The 18,026-nt window shown below is 35.8% G+C and overlaps 1 protein-coding gene across 4 annotated transcripts in view; it reads right to left on the bottom strand.

Moving 5' to 3' along the window:
• The window catches only part of sema4ba (sema domain, immunoglobulin domain (Ig), transmembrane domain (TM) and short cytoplasmic domain, (semaphorin) 4Ba), an 85,731-nt gene that overhangs the window by 53,202 nt on the left and 14,503 nt on the right, over positions 1-18,026 (bottom strand). The window contains exon 1 of one of the 4 annotated variants that reach the window (XM_051870174.1): positions 11,961-11,978. The exons of 2 other annotated variants lie outside the window; for them this stretch is intronic. The gene's annotated coding sequence lies outside the window, so the exon portion shown is untranslated. Of the gene's footprint in view, positions 1-10,191; positions 10,395-11,960; positions 11,979-18,026 lie in introns of those variants that run through there. One more of the 4 variants, XM_051870171.1, reaches the window with a different exon arrangement.

The raw sequence follows: 18,026 nt of genomic DNA, 5'->3' as shown, positions 1-18,026 counted from the left end.
TGGAACAACATGAGGGTGAGTAAATGATGACAAAATTTTAATTTTTGTGTGAACTATCCCTTTAATTGCATGTTAACTAAAATTAAGTGAAAATGTATAATAGTTTCAATTTATATTAAATGCAATTAGTTGAACTTTAGAGTGCTATTTTGACCCTCTTAAGTGGTACACCTTTATGTAATTTCATAATTACTAGGGGTGTGGAGATACACTTAGCTCACGAGATGAGACGATACAAGATATTGGGTTCACAAGAATGAGACTAGATGTATTTTAACACTGTTTTTAAGAAACATTCAATGACAAATTGTATGACTGGAAAAATAGTATTTTATTTAGACTGAAGGTCACAAAATGCAAAACAATGCAGGTTCATTTTGAAATGTTTTAAACAAATCTAGGGCTGTCACTAACGATTATTTTGGCAAACGAGTAATCAGACAATTTTTTTTTTTTTTTGTGTGTGGTAATAAAAATAGACCTAAGTGAACAATAGCCTTTAAAATGACTTAAAATACATATATAATAACAATGAGGAAATAATAAAGAATCGAATAAAGATCCCCATTCACACGGACCTGTGAAAACAACTAAAAACGCTGTATTATGCATGCCAGGCCAGTAGTTGGCGATGTTAGAATTTGGCATATGTAAATAATGCATCTCTGCTGGTTGAAGTAGTGGTGCGGTAAATCTACACTTTGCTGGAAAAGCGTTAATAAACTCGGTATCTTGAGCAGCACTCGCAGACTTAACGCTCAATACGCATGACGTCACAGTTTTCACAAATTCGCGTATTTGTAGTTTACGTGGGGAAGATAACGGCGTCGTTTTTAAAAACCTGCACTCTGAAACCTGTTTCCAAAAGTTTGCATTTTCAGGCCCCCAAAACGCTGTTGTCGTGTAAATGAACGGCCAAAACACATACAATTTTTCCGTTTTTAGTTGAAAACGGTGTTGTATAAGCAGCCCCTCAGATGGCAATTTACAAAACATTGATGTCTAATTGGTGGGTAGGTGTTTAGAAGTATACCACAGCTCCTCAAGTTGAGACGTGATGAAAGTCCAGTTAATCCAGTATGAAACAACAAGTTCCAACACCACCTCTTTTAAAAGGAAACCCTTTTCATGAGCATATTATTGTGGAGAGGTGTGAGGGAGCAAAATACTAAAGGAAGGGTTTTTCATGAAAGGAAGTACTGCAGTACATGGTCTAGTTTCACCTTTGAGGTGTGACTGAGTTTGTAATTCAATAGTGATTGCACCACCCAGCTCAGGTTATGCAGGTCAACACTGATGGGACGGAAGATGAAAATGAAATTACGCGTTACAGGCATTCGAATCTGGTGTTCCTGTGCCAGTTGACAACTCAACATGATTCACATGGCTGATCATTTTTGTTTAAGATCCATAGGAGCTGATCCAACTCTTTAGATACAGCCATGATGCCAGGAACTAGACATAAATCTTGATGTGTGGTTGAGATTGCACTGAGTGAGGACCAGTTGTAGCCTGTTTTTATCACTCTCATTTCTAGGTTGATCTGATAATCAGATGAATTTGGATCATTTTCAGAAGATATAGACCTTTTTCGTTGCTTCGATCCCAAAATTAAGCTGGATACAGTACAACCGATCCTTTTCAGGAGAACATGCTACATCAAAAGGGAAATTAAAATCTTAGCAGAATGTTTTTCAACAGACATGAGAGACATTTTCAGCTGTCAGACATATAAGTACGCATGCTTTGATCTCACTCATATTACAGTCCTGATAGCAGGATAAAGGCCCATCTCTCTACAGCTCTTTGAAGCAGCACTGAGCTCTTAGCAGTGGATGATGCAGAAAATGTTCAAACACACACAAAAAAAGGTCTTTCAGATTTAAGGAATTTGGAAAACACCGTCAACCAACAGTTTGATTATTTAGAAAATGAGAAATAATAAGGCAATAAGACCTGAATAGATGAACAGTTGGTATGGTCTAAATAACTGTATGTTGATATATGCAGTATACACACAGGCTTGGTTTTTCATACAATATAATATATATAATTGCAAAATCCCTATATAATTAGGCTACTTTGGGGTTCACCTGACCCCAAAAACGTGTCTGAATATATAAAACAGGTCTGGGCATTGAAAGAAATTTCACAATTCGATTTGATTTTGATTAATTTGATTATCGATTAATCAGGTACAGTACATGGCAAATTTCCTCAAGGAAAAAAAATCTCTCTCTCAACTAATGTTGTAAACTATACAGGGAACCCCATTTGGTGCATTACTATATTTTTAAAGGTTAAAATTAACTGATTTGTAGGCTACTTACATTTAAATTATATATAAGGAAGTTGTTTTTTTATAAATATAAATATTTAAATGGTTGTCTTAAAAACATGATGTTACTTATTCAAACATAATATTGAAGAGCAGGTTAAGTAAAAATGCAGTAAATTTGCAATATTGTGCATATACAGTAGTCAACATTTGAAGTGCATTAAAACCTTTCATCAAAGTTGTCCTAAAACCGTCTTCTTAGGACAACTTAGTTCCTAGGACAACTTTGATTAACTTTTTTGATCCACTTCAAATGTTTACTACTGTATTTAGCAAAATGCTCCTCTCTACATTGTTTACAAGCTGTTTTATTAAACACTGATTGGGCGATTACATGTGACATTTCGGTAAGTTGTACTATATTTTTCAACATACCTTCTGATGTTCATTTATGTTTATTTCGTAACTAGTAATAAAGCAGAAGAGATGATTGGTTCACGTGTGCTAAACACTGCAGCTTTGTTTGAACTGAGGCGGTCATGTCACATTAAAGAGTGCCAAAACGGTATTTATTGTTTGAATTTCATAATAAAATTGACTGATTTTAAAAGCGGAAGTAACAAGAAGTAACAAAGCACAAAGCTTATAGCGATTTATTGGATGGGAGGTGGCATGCTACAAAGCACTGTCCTTTCATCAATTGAAAACAGCACAGACTGAAAGATCAATTTTTGGGTTTTAAGAAACGATATTCGTTTTTTCAAAATGACAATCGATTAAAATCAAGAAATCGCTATTTTTAGATTTGCAACATGGAATGAATGAAGCTGTTAGTCGACATCTAAAGCACAAGTACAGGACCTCGGCCTCTATAAACATGCCACATCTTTGATCCACTTTAATAAATCATTCAAACAGCAAGCCTATCCTACCTCTCTCCCATCTTTCTATACAAACTCAAGTTAGGGATGCCTGGACTGTACTGCACTTTTCAAGCAGGAAGCTTTCAGGCTGTTGTTGCTTTAAAGCACATTGTTCCAGTTGGCTTCCCTTTACATACTGTACAGTTGCACACACACACACAAGCTTCTGCATAGGTAGAAAAATGGTGAATGGCTGCTATGACAAACAGGACAATGGGGCATTGCTGGACTCTTTTGTGGCCATATGGGTTTTTTAAAAGCCTTTATGTCAGTGGTTCTCAACCAGGGGCCCAGGGCCCACTTGGGGGCCTCAGCAAACTTCCAAGAGGGCCACAGAATAACTTAAATATTTAAATTCATAAATGAATATTAATATATTAAAATTATCAGTCACATTAGTGAAACTGTGCGTAGTCACATTAGCGAAACTTTAGCAAAATTTCGCAAACAAAAAAATCCATCAAACAGAAGTCACTTTCGAACCAAACAGCTTTCTGTTGGTCAGCGTGGTAAATCCATGTACCCAAAATTTCCTGGAGAAATCTTTCACCCTTACGTAAAATTCCAGATTACATGGATTTCTATTGAAGTGACTGGATTTCGCTCACAGACCAAATGGTTAATGTAATTGCACCTTGAAGAATGAATATTGTATATTCAAATATTATGTTGGACAACAAGAGTAAAAAGGTTGAGAAACACTGGTGATGTGCAACATCTCTGAAATCAATGTATTTGCAGTGTTATCTGATGCAGTGTAAACTTTAGGATGCAGGCGTCCTAACCTGCACTGACTAAGCAAATGTTAAACGCTACATCCCTTCACTCCCTCTCACTGTCACATGATCAGCAGGCTTCACCTCACTCATACATACTCGCAAGGTTACAGTGACTTTAAATCATGAAATATCTCCAAAATAAACCTGTCAGCTCAGATCAGGTATCAGAGGAAAAAACAAAAACAAAAGTAGCGTAGCATAAAAAGTGGCCTGCTGAAGGGGAGCAGAGCAGTTGTGGTGTGAATCTCTGCATGGTCAGGGTAAGGTATACTTGAGAGGTTCAGAGAAGCCATTAGTGGACTAAAGGCCACAATCTGGAATGCTCTAGGAAGATATCAGATCACAGGCCGTCTGTGTATGTGTCAGTGTCCTCAGTGCGGTTACAACTAGGCTAAAGTCCATTAATCAACTGGACTAACTAATGAGTTCCATTTTAACTACACATGCAAACTAATACACATATGATTCGCACACACATACCACATTCTCGTTGGTGTAAGAGTCACGGACACGCTTCAATGTCCCGTCTGTTTAAAATAGACCTGCATAATACATGAAACGCAGACACGCAAGAGGAACAGGTGTGAGACAGAAGGTGTCAAAGTGTGTGTGTGACAACGGCAGGCAGCGGACTAAGAAAACACACATACTTGCCCCCTTCAGATGTGCCTGTGAATGACCATTAAAATTTCAAAAGTTTGTGCACTTATTGTGTCATACCAAAAAGCTCCCTCTGCTGTCAGGATTTCTTTCTGTTTCTTTCCAGCTCGCTCCCTCTCTCTCTCTTATCAGGGTCAGAAGCCACTGAAAGACAAGCAGGCAAATGCTAACTTTTGGTCTGTTTCCAGCTCCAGAGCAAGTTCTCACGTAAAAGCCCCTGGGAGAGAGAGAGAGAGTATGACCGGGAAAACCAGAGGGGAGGCTTGTGACGTCCCTTAAAGACGCATGTTTAAAGACTTCCCAGCAGTGAGTAAAAACACAGTGGCTGCTCAACCCCCAGGCCTCAAGTACTGCTTGCTTTACAAGACACAAATACATGAACCCTGTCAGAGCTTCTGACGCTCGTTCCCACTGTCTGTCACCCACACATCATGTGTTTATTAGTTATTTCAGAGGGTTATGCATGTTATCGGGAGGCCAACTAAGACCAGCAAACCAACAAAGGCTGGTTTAAGATGTTTTTTTAGTGCTATTTTCGGTTCAGAGTTGGTTCGACTGGCCTTCTAAGAACCGGTTCTCCTAAGAGTCTAGAGAGCCCCCACAGAGCCAGGTCTTATGTCACTGTATACGTCTCCTCTTTCCCAGCAATACTACTGCAGCAGCGCTAAACACAAACACACCAACAATGGCGGACGTTGCGTTACTACTGATGCTCATGGCTTTGCGAACCTACATCGGCAGCCAAACACGGCGAATACAACGTGTTCGTTCAGCTCGCCGTAATTGTATAGACGGAGTTTACAATCGATCTGCCATTAGCTCGATTAGCTGCTATTTCAAAAAATGGCGGTCACAAGTTTCTGTTCGTCTTTGTTGGTCACGGTAACCCTGCCCCCAGCCCCTGACACAAGCTGTTCTTACTTCTAGACCAGCAATGTTTTGGTGCTACTTACAAACCACTTTTCCTGGTTCAGAGCTGGTGCTTTGGGTGTCGAAAGACAAAGAACTGATTTGAAACTAGGCTCTGGCTCTGAACCAGCACTCAAACTACCTCTGGTCTTAGCCAGTTTAAGATGGTTTCCCAGCCTGGCCAAGCAGCAAACTGGTCTTACAGACTGACCAGCTGAAAAGTGCACAAAACCCCTAAAAACCAGCTCGGGAGATCATATAAGATCAGCAAAACCAGCACAGGCTGGTTTAAGATGTTTTTGGCAGGGATTGCACAATCATACAGCTCTCAATGCTTAAAAAAATAGTTAAACCAGCCTAAGCTGGCTTGCTGGTTTAAGATGGCCAAACTGAGTTGAGCAGCCAACTGGTCTTACAGACTGACCAGCTAAAGAGTGCCCAAAACCCCTCTAAATCCAGCCAAAAGGCCATCATGGAAAGGAAATGGTTATTCCTGCTGAAAAAAACTGCTTCACACTACAGTTAAGCTGGTCTCTCAGGTCTCTCAGCCTGGCCAAGCTGGATTTTAGCTAGTTTAACTAGGTAGTCAACTGGTATAGTAGAAAAGTAATCAAACCATTCTAAAACCAGACAACAGACCAGGCTGAGAGACCTGCTAAGACCAAGCGTGCCACACAAGTCCTGAAAAGTGAAGCCAAAGCGTCTCAATCGCCCCCAGGTGACTAAATGCAGTATAGGTCATAAACCCCGCCCTCTCTATGTAATGTAATAGGACGTGAGACAAACTAAACAGTCAAATTACATGTCAAATTTTTTTTACAAAGATGGTTTCTGTCATTTTAGGCAGTTTTTATCACGCTGATGTTAGTTAAAGTGTTTGTTCTTTAAATAAGTTTGTTTTTAGTTCGTTATTTGATGCTATAAAAATGCAGGTTTTGACGTCATGATTGACAGCTGAGATTGACAGCTTCTCTGTGAAGTAGTCACTGAGGCACCAACAGACTTTTTTCCGGATCTTCGGGAGGAGATTGGAGTTTATTTCATACCGACATAATGAGTTGTTCTGCTTTATTAACCGATTTTGCGGGCGGGACCTATCGCGGCTCCAAGTTCACAATGCGCAGACTCGAGACTCAAGATGTCGGTACCATATTGGCACACTGGCAGCTTCACTTACTACAATGGAAGAGAGTGAAGGTGCATCGTCCATCTTTTTTTACAGTCTATGGCTAAGACCAACAAACTAAGCTGATTTTTTTTTTCAGTGGGGGGTGGCACACTCATACAACTGTCTCTGCTGAATAAAATAAAAATAATAAATCAGCCTAAAGTGTCTTAGCTGGTTTATTTTTGGTGGCCAGCTAGTTTTTCCAGCCTGATCAGTTGCCAAAAAACTCTTTAAAACCAGCCAACAGATGAGCCTGACCTGGCTGGGAGACAAACTAGACCAGCAAACCAGCTTAAGCTATTTTTTCAGCAGGTATGGCACAATCATACAGCACAATTTCTCATTTTAATGATACAAAACATCAAGCATTACAGAAAGAATTCATTCAAAGTACAAAAGATGTTTTTCTGAGCAGAGATTGTTGGGGAGTGTCACATAGACTTATAACTGTCAGAAATAGAAAAAGAGATTGTGTTTGTCTGTTATTGTGTTTGTCCTTCAAGAGTGTGTCGCAACACTCGTCAGAGTTTGAGCTCCTGCCAGAAGAATCTAGGAGCAAATAAGACTAGTGCTTATTTACATTCCTTGATTCTACTACCAGAGCCGATAACTGACCCAGTTCTTTAATCCAACCAAGTTAAACATCTCTTACACTCACACATGCACAGGCAGGTATATAGTAGCCAGCCAAGCAGGAAGAATCAAAGCTAAAGCTGGAAAAATAGCCTTGGGATCTGATGACTTGGATGAGAAACAGGTGGTGCGTAGAGGCCTGAGAATGGGGAGCTTTATATTCCGTAAAGATACTACGAAGAGATACGGCCTGCATCTGTCCTGCTTTCACTCTTGACCTAATATGTAACAGGCTGCTGCTACAAAGTCAGCTGGTTCTTTTTTCTGTGTATCTTATTCTTATTTGTTCCAAGCTGGTCTTAGCTGGTTTAAGACCTAGCATCTGAAAAGTGCCCTAAACCCCTCTAAAACCAGCAAAGAGTCCATGCTAGGAGACCAAGTAAGACCAGCAAACCAGCTTAAAATGGTTAAAGCAGTTATTTAAATGTCTAAATGTTTCAGAAGGGCCAGGTAACTTGTCCAAATGTCCATTCAAATGCACTCCCTGACTTATAAACTCTGTTGTCTAGTAGTTTATGGTGTTGTATTGTATGTGACAGAAGCTGCAGTCAGGCTGTGCACTATTGATATAACAGGCACCGGTTTTTACCAACTAGCCAAACACGTTTTGACAGCCTCACACAGGCCGACCATTGTCAAGTCTCCTGTAGCCAGAATGCTATTGCCAGCTACTGTCTTTATGGATCAGACCAAAGAAAAACACAGGGCAAAGACTAACAGTGCAGTCAGCCCTGATGCTCTTCTTTCATGTCATCTTTTCCACCTCTACACCTCTACTGTCACGCTCCAAACTTTCCAAAAAACTTTTCCAAAAATTACCATTCCCTCCAAGTCTTCACAGAGAAGTAGGTCTAGATTGTAAACGGCATGAACGTTCAGCTCTTTGAAGATGGCTAAAATTGCTGTGTTTGTTACCGTTCCCTTCAATTCTCAGACTGGAGTGGTTATCTTCCGTGTGCAGCTGTCCAACAGGCTGCTAGCAAAAAAGAAAAGAAATCTCTCATTGGACATGAACTTAATGTGCAGATTTGCGCTGATTGCATATGCTCACATGAATACAAATATAGTCATCCATGACGACCTAACTACCAATGCTGGGGTCTTTATATTAAAGACCTTCCTCCTTCTGTTGAACACAAAAGAAGATATTTTAAAGAATGTTTTAACAGTTTTGTCCATACAATGAAAGTCAATGGGGTCCAAAACAACACGATTGGATCCCATTGACATTTCCAATTGATATTTAAAAAAATATCAACATAATAAATATTCCACAGAAGAATGAATATCATTTTGAACACATTGTAAAAAAGAATTGTTGGTTTAACTCAAAAAAGTAAGTTACTTGGTTGCCTTAAATTTTTCAGTTCATTGAAATTAAAAATTTGAGTTAATACAATGAAGGCAATTGGTTTAATCAACAGAAACTCAAAATATTATGTTATCTGAACCACATTAATTTAAGTTGATTTGACAAAAGAAAAAAATGCTGTGATAACAAATCATGAAAATATTTTTTTACAGTGCAGTGAAATATCCTTGAGAAAAAGAAGTACACTTAATTGTATTAAATTGTAGTGTACTTCATATCTTAAAAATATTTTTTACTGGTAGATAATATATTATTAATGAAATAAAAGGCCAGTTAATTGTACTTAAAGAGAGTACACTTTCAAGTTTTATACTTTGTAACAATGTCAAATTAAAAGTTTTCTAAAGTATTTTAAATCATTGTTTTAATGATCTTTTGTCGCGCTTTATAAAAGTACACTTATTTTGACACTCCAAAGTTTTAATATAAATTTAACCTATAATACATTTTCATTTAATTACAATTAACATGCAGTTAAGGGTCTTTTATATTCATTTAAAGTAGATTATTTACACAATAAATAATGGTATGCTTTAAGTATACTTCTTTCTCACAGTGGTATTCCTTTAAGAGCTCCATGCAGTTTTCCTATGTAATTCAAATTAATATTCCACCCTAAATGCTTTTTTACTGAGTAAACCAACCCACATGTCAAAAAAAGACCATATTCCATTGAAATGGTTTCATATTTACTTCTGTGGGAGGCTTTAGGTGGTTATACATTGATAGTCACTATATAAATGACTAAACAGGCTAGAAGTTTTCGTTTCCTGACAAACACCTGTAGTGTTCACTCCCCTACATGCCCTTGACCAAATCACAGATCTCTAAAGACGCCAAAACCACATGATCTTTTAATGGAGAACCTCACACTTCTCACTTTCCAATTTTTCCCTTGACTTGCAAAGCCCTGTTAGGAGTTCATGGAAAGTTCCTCCACGCCGACACAGCCTCCTGCCACATATATGCTCCCGTCTGCTGGCAGAGAGTGTGTGCAAAGATACTAACTCCACAGATCAAGAGACAGAGCTTTAAGCTTCTCCAAGTCAAACTGCCAAAGAGCTCATTCGTACCGGCCAACCTAAACTGAAACACACCCTGCAAAACTGATCGTTTGAAACCTAACCCAAACAAACTGAGGCACTTGAGGCACGCATACAAACAGAAGCAGACTGAGTTCGCTGTCCTGTGATCCGCTACAACCGGCTATCACCTTGCAGATAAGGTCTTACAGTAGAGGGATTGTCTTGTGTCAGCAAACACCCTCCCCCTCAATCCCTCCTGTCCCAGCAGCCCCTTGCAATAACAAACCCCCGTGCAGCCACGCCACTCGCCCGGAGCATCTAACAGGAGTGCGGCGCTATAAAACCCTTTCATTTGCACACTAACCAAACACTTCCCGCAGACACGAATCAATCATTAACAGCAACCAGTTAAAGGCACTGAAGCAAGTAGCGCTGACTACTTACTCTCTTTCAGACACAGTTTTCCAACACGTTCCTCACAAGAAAAAAAGAAATCCCAGTGGAAATCAGAGTCCTTAAGGATTGTCAATAGATCCAGCTTTGAGACTGCCAGTATCAGCTGTTTAAAGGTCTGGATGTGGGGTTGGTAGTACAGCGCTCACACTCGTGCTCTGTCTGCTGCTGTGACTGAGTGTGTATCTGACACGCTGGTGTAGTAAAGCCTCCCTCTGGCTTAATCACTGCTCCTCCCCTCACGCTCACATAGTAAGAGAAGCAGAGAGAGGAAGAGAGATAGCACTGCCCTTGATAATCATTACAAAGACTGAAGGGAAACCACACGATTTCTTGCTAACCTTTAGTTTCAGTTTTACTTAAACTTGAAGTATGAACAATGATAATTCTTACAATGATAATCTCAATGATAAGACTTACGAACAACAAAATAATTAAACTAAATATTTGAAGGGGGATATTTATGATTAAATTAAATCATACAGAATTGTTCATTTAATTATTATAATAATAAATAAATAATTTATAGAATAATAAGAGGAAAATAAATAAATAAATAAACAATTATTTTCTTTACATTATTATTATTATTATTATTATTATTATTATTATTACAGGCAGACTAAATGTAAAAAGTTTAAAAACTTTGAAACTTTGATCTACAGTACTACTATACTAAAAATTATCTTAAAAAAGTAATTTTTCATATTTTTTCACATTTTTTCCAATGTCGATAATTAAATTATTTAAATTATTACTATAATTATTATAATAAACTATTTCAATTATCTTATTATTATTATAAATAATTTAAAATGTAAGCTATATGGAATATAATAATAATTATTATTATTATAAATAATAAATAATCATTATATTACATTTAATAAATTATTATTATTATTATTATTATTACTACAGGCGGACTAAATGTAAAAGTTGAAAAACTTTGAAAATTTGACCAACCACTATCCAAACATTTTATCTTAAAAAAGTAAATATTTTCATATTTTTTTATCCACCTCAATGTCAATGATTAAATTATTTAAATTATTATTATAATTATTATTATAAACAATTTAAATTATCTTATTATTATTATAAATAATTTAAAATGTAAAATATATGAAATATAATTCAATTAAAAAATTATTATATTAAATATTATAAAATATTATTATTATTATTATTATTATTATTATTATTATTATTATAGGCAGGCTAAATGTATGCTTAAAAACTTTGACCACTATCCTAAAATTTAAACAAATATTTTTGAATTTTTTATCCCCTTTAATGTTGATGATTAAATTATTTAAAATATTATAATTATTATCATAATTTACAATGTAATTATATTAAATATAATTATATTCAATAATACAAAATCATTATATTACATGTAATATATTAATAATAATAAATAATAATAATTAATAAATAATTTTAAAGTAAAACATTTTTTATAATGGCTATGTAAGGTGAATTACCTCTGTGTATGAAATTGCTAAATAAACTTGCCTTGCCTGTGATGTTACAGTCCTACAAGCACAAGAGATATTAATTAACATTTATAAAACATCATATGAGAGGTAAGACACCATAGTGTAGTCCAAAAAGGTCATTATTTGAAACTAAATACTCCTAAAGATCAACTAGCACTGCCGGCACTCGGCTCAGGTTACAACACCTTCAGTGAATAGTGTTATTCCTGGTTGAGCGACAATCACCTTCTAACACGAGAGACAATATTCACTGACCTTATGCATTACAAAGCCTTCTCCAAAAACAGTTTTTCCAATCACAGCCAGAGACTCTTCTTTCTATGCGAGTTGTTCAACAAGACACATCGGTGTTAAAACCAGTCCTTAAAATGTCACTTAAATGCTTAAAACGGATGGTGCTAGAACAACTGAAAGATCTCAGTGACAGATCGTCTAATCATGCCCCAGTTAACAAGGGAAGAGAACTACAGAGCGCAATAGAGGAACAGTCACAGTTGGGAATCCCTGTGACTGAAATAGTGCTGCTAATTATGTATTGAGGGGAAATGCTAAGCAGGCAGATGGAATGGTAGGTTTGGGGTGTCAGGCTTCGGGATGCCGTCATTAGGAGACGGGGGACGAGCCAAATGCAGACACAAGCATGTCAAGAGAGCCAGGAAACAGAGCTGAGCCACTTAACAGCCTCTTACTTACAGACGCCAGATGCCGACTGGGACTCCGCCCCTTTACACCAGTCAGCCCTGGTCTACCATTACGCATGTCATTTTGAAACCAACTAATTGTAGTTACCTGGAAAAAATAAAATCTATTTAAAAAAGAAAGTGTAACACTTTATTTCGATGGTCCACTTTAGGCATTCTACTAACTATAAGTTACTTTGCAACAACAGGTCAACTAGTCTCAGCCTCGGACTTGGACCGTTGGCTGAACGTCTGATGCATAAGACACACAAAATGGCAAACACATCATGAGTTTCAAAGTCGCCATTTGATTGGTTGAATTCTACAGGATTTCCGGGAGACGTGTGTCGCGTTCTTTAACGGTCGGCCTGGAAACAAAGTTGTTGTGATGCCAAACCCCCTCATGGAAGAAGAAAGTCATCGTATTTACAACTGTGACAATGAGTGCTTATCAGGATCCACTAAACGCTGGATTTTCCAAAGTATGTGAAGTTTGCGGCTCCATTGTTACAGTAAACTTGCACAACATTCTTGAATGAATAATTTTATTAGATGCCGGTCTGTTATTGTAAGAACAACGACTTCACATTTTCACTCCCCTAAACATCACGCAGAACAAAACGAACTGTGACTGGTTGCTTTACATGTTGGTAAGACGTACTCTTGGGTGGTCCTTGGCCAATGAAAGCTGCGACGGAGTCCAGACCTTCTGCCTTCAGTCTGAAGGTCTGGCTACGCAAGACTGCATCAGCTAACTCTCATTAGTGGACTGTCTGCTTAATATCTGCTAACATTTTATGTTGATGGTCCCCAACATGACTACAAGGAACTTCAGTCTACTAATACTCTAATGAGAGTTAGTTGACAAGTAGTTGCAAAGTTACTTAGAGTTAGTAGAATGTCTAAAGTGGACCATAGAAATAAAGTGTAACATAAGAAAGAAAAGGGATAGAAAAAAGTGAAAAGTGCACTCTAAAAATGCTGGGTTAAAAACAACCCAAGTTGGGTTGAAAATGAACAAACTCAGCAGTTGGGTTAAATGTTTGGTCAATCTCAACTATTGCTTAAAATTTACTGTATTGCTTGCTTAACATGAACCCAAAATATGTTGGAATTAACATGTATTAATATAATGAACATTTATTAATACATTTAATACATAATAATTAAATAATAAACATTTATTAAATTGCTTTTTAATAAATGTTAACCTTTTGATTAATATTGTTGCCTCTAGTAATTATGTGTCTGATTTTTAATTTCCAACCTATTTTGAGTTCATTTTAAGCCAGCCATATAGTCATTTTTAAACAATAGTTAAGTTAAATAAAACTGGCCAGCACTTTGGGCAAACATTTAACCCAACCACTCAGTTTGTCCATTTTCAACCCAACTTGGGTTGTTTTGAATCCAGCATTTTTTAGAGTGTGTAATGCTACAGGATACACTATAAAAATGGTTCCAAAAGATGTTAAAAAAAAGATGCCAAAAGATGTTTTTCGCAGTGATACCATAGAAGAACCATTTTTGGTTCCCCAAAGAACCTTTCTATGGACAGTTCTTAAAAGAACCATTGTTTTTTTCTTAGTGAAGAACATTTTAATAATCTGGTGTTTCCACTATAAAGAACCTTTTGTGGAATGGAAATGTTCCATTGATGTAAAATGTTCTTTATGGAATCTTCAATGCCAATTAATTTGTGTGTGTATATGCCAGAATAATAATCAATTGAAAATGTAATCTCAGAAAATAAGGAAGTGAAAAAATAAACAATTCTTAAATTCACTTCTCCTCAGTCGTGATGCATTTTGGTAAGCTAAAATCATTTCCATCCACTTCCTTCCCATCATCAAGTTTGCATTTCGCTATCAATCATTTGAGTTAAAAAATTTTTGTTATTTGCAAACTTTTGTTCAATCACATTTGTGTAATCAAACATTCCTGTATGACATATAAACCAAATCGTGAATGACTTTGTTTAGACTTGCATATAAAGATTCAGTAACACTTCAGTTTGGGGAACAATTCTCACTTTTAACTAGTTGCTTATTAGCTTACATATTAGCTGTTTATTAGTACTTATAAAGCACATATTAATGTATTATTCTGCATGACCGTATTCTACATCCCTTAATCCTACCCAATACCTAAAATTAACAACTACAACAACTATCTTACTAACTGTTTATAAGCAGTAAATTAGGAGTTTATTGAGACAAAAATCGTAGTTAATCATGAATATGTGTTCCCCATACTAAAGTGTTCATACATAAAGATTTTGTCATTTGACCTACGAGCAGCTAAATTCAGAATGCAAACTTCATCAGCACCACACAGATCACCCGAGTGTATTTTCCCCCTCCGAACCTCTTGGTTGACTGATGTGGCGTGAACATCTTACAGACAGCTTTGCCGCGGTCCCCTCTGTCTCATTTGTCATCTGAAGTTAAACTCCCAGGGCTTCATGTGCACCCAGCAAGGGGAAGCATTGGCTCAAAAGTTTTCGGCTCTGTTAATCTCTCTATAGGGGGTGTGTAATCCCCTAAATTGGAACACAGATTACAGTTGTTTATATTATTCAGAACTGACATCTTTAAAGGGATAGTTCACCAAAAAATCATCGTCATGTCCTTCCAAACCTGTATGACTTCTTTTTTCTTCTTCTGCAAAACACAAAAGAAAATATTTTTAAAAAAGTGTTTTTTGGCAATACAAAAAAATCAACAGGGTCCAATGCAATGGTGGACCCCATTGAATTTCATCATATGGGCAGAAACATTCTTCAAAATACCTTGTTTTGTGAAGAAGAAAAAAAGTCACAAAGGAGTAAATTATTTTATTTTTTGTTTTAAATAAACAGAATCTTCGGTTTCACATTATTTTAAGGAGACATAGTTATATTATACTTACTCAAATATATACTGAGTAATATTAATTAACTACTTGTATTTACTATAAGGCTATGGTTAGGGTTTGGGGTTACACTTTCTTTTATAGTACATGTACTTAAAGTGTACTTAAAGTGTAGTTACCTAAGAAAGTACTGGTAGTATAAGGTACCTACATGGGTTAAGGTTAGGTTTAGGTTCAGGGTTAGTACCTAGTTATAACCCAGTTATTGTAATTGCTATAATAAGTACAAAGTATGTACATGTGCAACAGGACTGTAAAATTTGGATTAGGGTTAGTTACTTGTAATTACTATAATAAGTACATGTAGTAACATGTAACTACGTCACCTTAAAATAAAGTGTTACCAAATCTTCATTTTTGGTTGAACTGACCTTTAAGCCTGTCTTGATAACCAGCGAAGTAATGATCATTTTCTCAAATATTTTAATAAAAAAAGCTTATTTTCTCAAATGAACATGTATTTAAGTATAATATTTTATTTTGTTTTAATAATACATATATAAACAATTAATGAAAAATAAAGTCCAAAATAAGCTGAGCATCAATATTCTCATCAAGGACAAATAGTTATTCTGACCTCTATAGATTTGAATGGGTATTGCAATCATCCTCAACGTGCTCTAACTTGTGAAATCATGAATGTAGCTCTTTTTGCAAAGAATATTGCTTTCGCAAGCACATTCTCATCCTGAGAACGGCAAGAAATAGTGCATAGGTTTGACACTGAGTTTGTTCTGATGTGAAGCACCATTCTCCTCTAAATCTGAATCAACAATTGTGTCTCTGTACAGAGACTGACAGATAGCCAACACCGCAGGAGGGGACGGCAAAGCTCCTTCTGAACAGGATTATGAGAATGAGACAAATAAAGACGCTTGGCTTATGTTGAATAAATCACAACATTGATTACAGCTTCAGTCTGAGATGTGCTGAATGTGCATGTTTAAATACAGCCTTTTGTTGTTATTGATTAATTAAGTGTATAGTCAAATCAATTTTGATTCAGATCCAGAGCTGTTTTATAGATTGATAAACCATAACTTCAGTAACTAAATGTCTGTTGGTATTCTCTACAGACCAGTTTTCTCACTAAACACTAATTACAGGTTACACCGATTACAGAGTCGGAACACTGATTACAGGTCAGTCAGAAAGTGAAACTGGCACATCACATTGCTTTAAAATGCTCATGTTTACTGTGTGACAAGCAGTATGTAAATCATGAAAATTCATTTCATATATAGTGGCAGTAATCTTTTTTTCCAGCATATTTGAGGATGCCTCCTGGGGTCCAGATTAAATTCTGACTGGTGAAAGATCAAAAACTTCTCACATTTACTTTCATCTGGATGACTAATGTCCAACCCTCATAAAACCTTACAAGCTCTGCCATCAGCGTGTGTAGACGCCAGTACTCATCAAGAGCCCTCAGGCCTTTAGTTTCTGTCTCTTCTCTGCTTGTGAACCTCGTTATTAGTAGAAAGTTCATGCAAACACTGCATTTCTGGAAGTCAGCTAGAAAAAATAAATGGTTGTATTTCTGGTAGGATTATATTCAGGAGAATATTCAGTATGGTGCTGGAACAAACAAATTATTATTATACAAATAAACAAATAATTATTATTAATTATTATATTATTATATAAATTATTATATTATATATATTTTATGCTAAAAGTATTTACCATACCAAGTTTGTTGCTGAAACAAAATTAATATTTATCAATTAAACAAACAACATATGATAATATATATATATATATATATATATATATATATATATATATATGTGTATATTATTTAATACAGATGCACCGATACCAATAACCGATTATTCAGAGTGATATCTGCCGATACCGATAGTTTGGGGGTTCTGCCTTTTATACCTTCTTTTAAATTAATGATAATTTCATTATAATTAATAATTAATCATATTTTAATTATTATATTTTGAAAGAAATGCAAATAAAAATGTTATTCTCTCCATTTTATCAACTTGTTCCAGAGCGGTATCAGTTATAAACATAAACACATTACTCAAATTAATATTAACACATTAACTAAATTCTGAAGATTACATTAATATTTCTTAACTATCTGAATGTTATTAATTCACATAATTACTATTAATATTGAACATCAGACTGGTTTCTTTACACAAAGCCCAAATGCAGTGCTTTTTCCTGCCCTCTTTTGATTGACAGGATATCTTGGCCCTGACTATCGGCTGTTTTTAATCTATCGGCCGATAGCCGATAATGTGAAAATTTGCTTTTATCGGCCGATACCGATTATTGGCCAATATATTGGTGCATTTCTATTATTTAATTTTATATTTAATTATTTATTTGTTTATTTGTTTATATATATATATATATATATATATATATACACACACACATACATACATACATACAATAATACAATAATAGTATACTTATACTACTACTACTACTACTACTACTATAGTATTACTATTATTAAGGTTAAAGGATTATAATCAGAAGTTGTTGACTTCTTTATTTCAGCACCAAACTGGATATTTGATGTAATCCTAACAGAAATACAACAATTTAAGATCTTAACCATTTCAAGATATTGCCAAACACTTGTTGCAAAACACTGTCTGAAAAGTGTGCTGTACACAATGTATCTTTTCTAAATATGAAATATTGAGTTGAGAAATGTCTGCTGTTCACAGAGAAACAGAGAAAGAGAGTCAGCTGC

This window comes from Ctenopharyngodon idella, chromosome 18 (genome assembly GCF_019924925.1).
Source record: "Ctenopharyngodon idella isolate HZGC_01 chromosome 18, HZGC01, whole genome shotgun sequence".
NCBI lineage: Eukaryota > Metazoa > Chordata > Actinopteri > Cypriniformes > Xenocyprididae > Ctenopharyngodon > Ctenopharyngodon idella.
The sequence above is the reverse complement of the archived record's forward strand: the minus strand, read 5'-3'. Positions and strand labels throughout refer to the sequence as shown.